Below are 6,644 nucleotides of genomic sequence, written 5' to 3'. Positions count from 1 at the left end.
AAAAAACAAACACCCAGAGGCTGAATTTGTCCAGTGGCTCCACGTGGTATGAACTGCAATGTCCCGCATTTTTCAGGAGGTATAGTTTGCTCTGAAGGGGTATAATTTTTATACGCAGAGCAGGAATCAAACAAAAGCTAATTATTTTGACCAGCTGTTAACAAAAGTAGTGCTCATACCGTAGTTGAAGTTCTCATATGCACATTTTCCCACTGTTGCTTGCTGTGACGTAAATATTCCCTATTGCCCTTGCAAGATCATGCACACGAGGAAGAATCGTAATGGATAGATCACAACCAACTTCTCGCAACCCCATTAATAACTTTCCAGCCAATTTACCGTCCATATTAACAATCGGCATAATGGTATACGAATGCGTTAAGGACTGATGTTAGTTCGTCTTGATACAATTGTCTTGGTACCTCTGATATCCAAGGTTCCTTTCATATGCATTTCTTTTTGAAATCCAGATTGGTTGGAGCTGAAAACAAATTCCTTACTGAATGATCGGATAAGTTTGTTTATCTCATCTACAATTTTCGGGACGATACCGCAGTTTGTTGCGGATCGTTAAATTGAAGTTTTGCTTTAAATTTGTCTTACGCCTCCCAATGCTGTAGCACTGTTTGAAGTTATGTAACCATCTACTGCCTCGTTTGAAGTCACTGTAATCTATGTCACGAGCAATTTGATGTGCATGACGTAGTAGGTCACTATCATGCACATCGTGTAAACTATGTATATCGGGCATCCTTGAAACTCGCAAACCCCAGTTTTTGTAGCAAGTGGGCCCTGTTCTCACCTGAACATCCGTAGTTTTTCTTATTCACTATAAGCTCATATTGCCGCGGGCTTATTCCAAATCTGTCCACAATTTTCTTTTACTGTGCTGCTGGGGATCTTCCTTGTATGTAATTATGTTTAGTAGCCGCTCCATGGACAACGATTGTTCCTTACTGCGTTTCAGTGGAGTCGGGCATTGTGGCTCTCTGTTCCACAAGGATGATGAACTACATGGCTCGATATCTCATTGAATATCACTTCCGCTTTTTAAGCATGTATCGTCATCGTTGTACTCCTCATATAGTTTTTCCGCACAGTCGAGCGAATACGACACTACACATTCCACTGACTCATCTTGCATAACCGCTAATATTTTATCTGCCGCTTCTTTCTCACTCTGTGAAATTCGTTGTTTTCCTTACTAACGGCATGCCAACTTCGGGAATTGTTGTTGTAGATATAGTGCAATGTTTGCTTCGTTTATCGTTGCCATTGCTCTGATTTGTGTCAAATGGTACAAATGGCTCTAAGCACTATGGGACTTAACATCTGAGGTCATCAGTCCCCTAGACTTAGAATTACTTAAACTTAACTAACCTAAGGACATAACACACATCCATGACCGAGGCAGGATTCGAACCTGCGACCGTAGATGCAGCGCGCTTCCGGACTGAAGAGCTTAGAACCGCTCGGTCACAGCGGCCGGTGATTTGTATCAACACCACTAGCACTGCATCGCTATTGTCAGTTATTCGTCGATTAAGCAGTTCAACAACGCTTCATAACCTCATATTGTGCTCACCATTGAATTCCTTCAGTTCCTCGTTAGTATTGTACACAATTCTGCAAATTTTGCATTTTCAGGAATCGTAAAGCTCTACAATTTCTGCACCACGTGATACAAACTACTAGTACATAATACAAACAAAGCGGTCAGTTCTACTTCACCACAGATGCGCCTTACTTATTAGCACAGTTTAAAATGGCGTAGACAATTTTCCCAAACTGCCGTTGTCGCACCAAAACCAGCAGACTGGGTCAGCATCAGCGGCGGTGGCCGGTGCTCAGCTACCGGCTCCATGGCCAACAAATGGACGAGCTCTTGGATTTCCTACTGCTGATGTTGGTGTTGCTGTTGTTACAACTGCTGTTCCTGCTGTTGCACCTGTTGTTGTTGTTGTTGCTGCTCCTGCTCTTTCAGCTGCTCTTCCTGCAACTGCATTTGTTGTCTCCAGTACTTCAAAAACGTTGGGTCCATAATGGGCACAATATACACCAACACGAAACCGAACATATATGCGGGAGCAAGTTCTCGTCGCCAGTTATTATATGTCACCCAGCGAGATGATAGCATCGACGTAAAACGTTCAGAATAAGCGACACATAGGGGAAACACCGGTGTCAACCTAACCGGCGCGCAGAGCGTCTGAAGGCACTGATACGTGGCCGACCGGAGTGGCCGAGCGGTTCTAAGCGCTACAGTCCGGAACCCCGAGACCACTACGGTCGCAGGTTCGAATCCTGCCTCGGGCATGGATGTGTTCAAAAATGTTCAAATGTGTGTGAAATCCTATGGGACTTAACTGCTAAGGTCATCAGTCCGTAAGCTTACACACTACTTAACCTAAATTATCCTAAGAACAAACACACACAGCCGTGCCCGAGGGAGGACTCGAACCTCCGCCGGGATCAGCCGCGCAGGCCATGACTGCAGCGCCTTAGACGGCATGGATGTGTGTGGTGTCCTTCGGTTAGTTCGGTTTAAGTAGTTCTAAGTTCTAGGGGACTGATGACCTCAGCAGTTATGTCCCATAGTGCTCAGAGCCATTTGAACCATTTTTGAACCACAGATACATTCGTATCGATAGGGTGCCACCCTGCATCGCTGGTGCGGGGTGGTGATTCCTGCTAACGTGCGACTGGGTGCGCGCCGCTGCAATAAACGATTTGAAGGGGGTGCTCATGTGCAATTGAGGCAGTTGGTGGTTGGAGGACGTTGAGCAAGGAAGCCTGAGGGGAACCGTAGCCACGTGAGCGCTGCCACGCCAAATGTTGACGTTGACAGGTATGGACACGCAGCGAGGCTAACAGTCTGGCACCGGCGAGATGTGTGTACAAGCTACACGGAAGGACGCGGCGTGGTGTTACTGGCCCGGTAGGTCGTGATGAGGGCAAGCAAGTACCGCATCGCGCTGCGCACACGTCCTGGTTACCTTCATCCTCTCAATCTTCCAGCTGCTTTAAGTGGAGCTACGTTATGCTGAGCTCAATGGCAGTTCATTGATGGTGGATCAGCTTAAGAGCGATTGTTCATGGAAGCTTATTCTTTAACTGACAGACTGTATTGTAGAATTTGAGCTTTGGTGTTACCTTGCGGAATTACATGTCATTGTTTGCTCTTCTAATGTACTGCTGAGTGGGTTTGTGTACTGTGAATATTGAATTCTAGGCAAATACCCTGTCACGTTCGTATTTTAGTGTGAGCAGGCCAACATGACAGAGTTTTCTGTTAACTGTTTATCATTCTGCAGTCAGTTGTGTGGAGTTTATTAACGACTGATTTACTTGAATGTTCATATGCAGTTAATAGATTGTCACATGCATGATTGCTTTTCCATGCCACTGCGTGTGTATTTATACTTGTTTCTTTTGTTATAGGTATCTGAGCTGTTGTTTGATTACACTAAATTAAGCTGGCAAGGGACCTGCGTGGACCAGTGGATTTTCTACCAGCTGCTGTTCCCGAATATCTTGTATCCGTCAGGCGCTCCTATTGTAAACAAATTGCCGGGAAACAATTTGCTTTTGCCAGTTGTTAAAAGTCTGCTAGTATAAGAAATGATGTTAAACTAAATTTTTTATGTTCGAGACAGATTTTGACTATAGTGCTTCTGTAACAGATTGCTGTTATAACTTTTTTACCGTCTTAGTTGTATTTAAATTGTCAAGTGTTGTACAGTTTAGCAAAATCTGGCTGAGAGTAGTTAAAGAAATTTAGGCCAGTGACCGTGTACTGTTCTTCTTGAATATTACGTAGGGTGGTATACCAATCGTTGCTCAAGTAAACTCTAAGAATTCAGTAACACGTGCCGATCTCCTTTGTTTCTTGTAAATTTTTATGGGACTTTTATTCAAGTTCTTTAGTTCAAATGGTTCAAATGGCTCTGAGCACTATGGGACTTAACATCTATGATCATCAGTCCCCTAGAACTTAGAACTACTTAAACCTAACTAACCTAAGGACGTCACACAACACCCAGTCATCACGAGGCAGAGAAAATCCCTCACCCCGCCGGGAATCGAACCCGGGAACCCGGGCGTGGGAAGCGAGAACGCTACCGCACAACCACGAGCTGCGGACCAAGTTCTTTAGTTACATAAACTATCTATTCCTCTAAAGACATATTGCTGCCACCTGTGTTCAGATTGCGTAAGTAACTATTTTCTTTTTGTGGCGGAAGAGCCTTTGACTGTTCTTCAAACCTAATTATATAACTCAGTAAATGTGTAAAAGCTGTCAGTCGTTGTTTAAATTATACCTTTATAGCTGACTTTTTTTATTTGTGGTTAAGTTTTAAAGGGTAGTGGCAGTTGCTGTCTTGAATATTTTAATCATAAAATGTCAGTTTACGGTATTTGGTTTTGTGCTCAAAGTACCATTGTGTGGTGTATGTGGAAATGTTATTAGTAAATAAAACTCTTTAACGTCATTTGATGAGTCCAGCCCACAAGCTTTCCTTGTGTACTACCCGTATGTCTCATTGAAAAGATCAATCATTTCAGGCACTCTCAGGCACAAACATGGAAACTGTAAGAGCCCAACAGCATGAAACTTATGCAACCGAGTGGAGGCTGAGAGAACCAGATCCAGACTCCCGCCAACATGTGACTAACTTGAGGAGTCCGTGAGGTCGAATCAAGAGAATTACGACTCAAGAGGCACTGCCTAACGTATGTGACACTCATGTGGTCACGGATCACACCGACTCTTGACTGTGAACAGCATATCACCTGATATGCATGAGTCTGGTGGAAATAGCAAAAGACGCAGAGTAAAAGATTCATTATTAAAACAGCGCCTAGTCAGCGTCTAAGACATTTCTCCCCGAAATTCTACCTTCAAGGAGTACTAGGTAGCAAGATTTGCTGTTGACCTACTGTTGTGTTTGGAAAGTAGGAACAGGCTCATGACAGAATGACCCATGCATCTGCTAAATTCATTTTGCCCTTTGACTGTTGTTGTTGTTGTTGTTAGAGGTTATTATTTTTATCAGAATCTAAATGAACCTGAATGCTGAAATAATGTAATGAAATGATGGCCACGTCATTATTACAATCAATTATTGGTAGTTGATTAATGTCAACGTGGGATTGATCTTTTATAAAAAAAATTATGGCAAAAGTTTATTGGTCATAAAACAGAACAAACAATACAAGTTAAGCTTGATGACAAATAAATTATGAACTGTTGGCAACACAGATAGGCGCAACAAATAAGTAGCACTCGACTGGATGGCGACTGGTGGGCAAAGACTAAGACTCTGACTCAACACATGGAAATCACCTGACGCTGAATAGACTTCGATGGATTTATTCTACACAGAATTATATTATATTGGTGCAGCTGTAACAAGTGGCGAGACTGTGAGTCTGTTTGCCCCAACAAGCTGCAGCTCCAATACTGTACCCGTTTCTCGATGTGTAGCACTGTCTCAGGTGATGTTCATGGTGCAAGCAGCTGCAGAGTAGCGCGCCTGTGTAGTGGCCGGCGACCTGGTAGGCGGACCGCAATTACTCTCTAAAAGAGCTCTGAAATCTCGGCAGATTGCAGCATGCGACACTCCCGTTCACCGTTCATAGCATGGACCAGTTTGACTCACTTATAGGGCAGTTCGCACAAGGAGATCGAATGTCAAGGTGGCAGACCTGACACAAATAAGATTGCCCTTAACACAGCCAGTTGTCCGAGATGACTGAAGTCTAAACTGTCAGTACAGCTAAGTCCTCACCACAGGCTCCCCATTCAAGAGCAATGCCAGAGTGAAGTCATGCTCAGAACGAGTGTCCGAAGTGTAACAAGAATCAAGACCGGAATCCTCTCCAGACCAGAGTCCGAATCAAAAGATCCAGGTTCTCCGCTCCTCCTTTTCCACCAAACCTCAGTAACCTCCGCAAAAGCACTCACACAACTGCTCTCACACAATGATTTCGTACCAATCACAAATTCCACGAGCTCCATGTCTCCTCTCTAATTCATCTGCTCTACCCATCAGCCAATCCTAATCATACTTAACAATGTTTTCCCCTTTTCTGGAGAAGCAGCCAATTCCTGATTTGTAAGTTTTTTGCACAGAGAGGATATGGCATTGAGCTCCCGAATTGTTTTTTTTTTCTCGTGGCCATGTAGGCAGCGTGTTTTGAGTTTCCGTTTAGCCCTAAAGTGAACAACACAACTGGATTGGCAGAATGTTATAGTGTGTCTGACCCGGTGACTCGGCTGAACAATGAGAAGCGCTTTTGTGTCCCAACAGGAACCATTTCAGAGTCGCCATAAATGTTGTGTTCCATTCTAAAAGTAGTTTGAAGGCCTGAGGGTTCCCAAAAAACTCGGCAGGCTGAGGGATGACACCACTTGAAGGCTCCCTTGATAATGTTCAGTCCAAAGTGAACATGGAAACTTGTGAATTTTTATGGCTGTCATCGCCAGCCGCTGTGGCCCAGCGGTTCTAGGCGCTTCAGTCCGGAACCACGCGGCTGCAACGGTCGCAGGTTCGAATCCTGCCTCGGGCATGGATGTGTGTGGTGTGCTTAGGTTAGTTAGGTTTACGTAGTTCTAAATCTAGGGGACTGATGACCTCAGA

The sequence above is a fragment of the Schistocerca piceifrons genome, chromosome 7, assembly GCF_021461385.2.
Source record: "Schistocerca piceifrons isolate TAMUIC-IGC-003096 chromosome 7, iqSchPice1.1, whole genome shotgun sequence".
Lineage (NCBI taxonomy): Eukaryota > Metazoa > Arthropoda > Insecta > Orthoptera > Acrididae > Schistocerca > Schistocerca piceifrons.
This window is presented reverse-complemented; position numbering follows the sequence as displayed.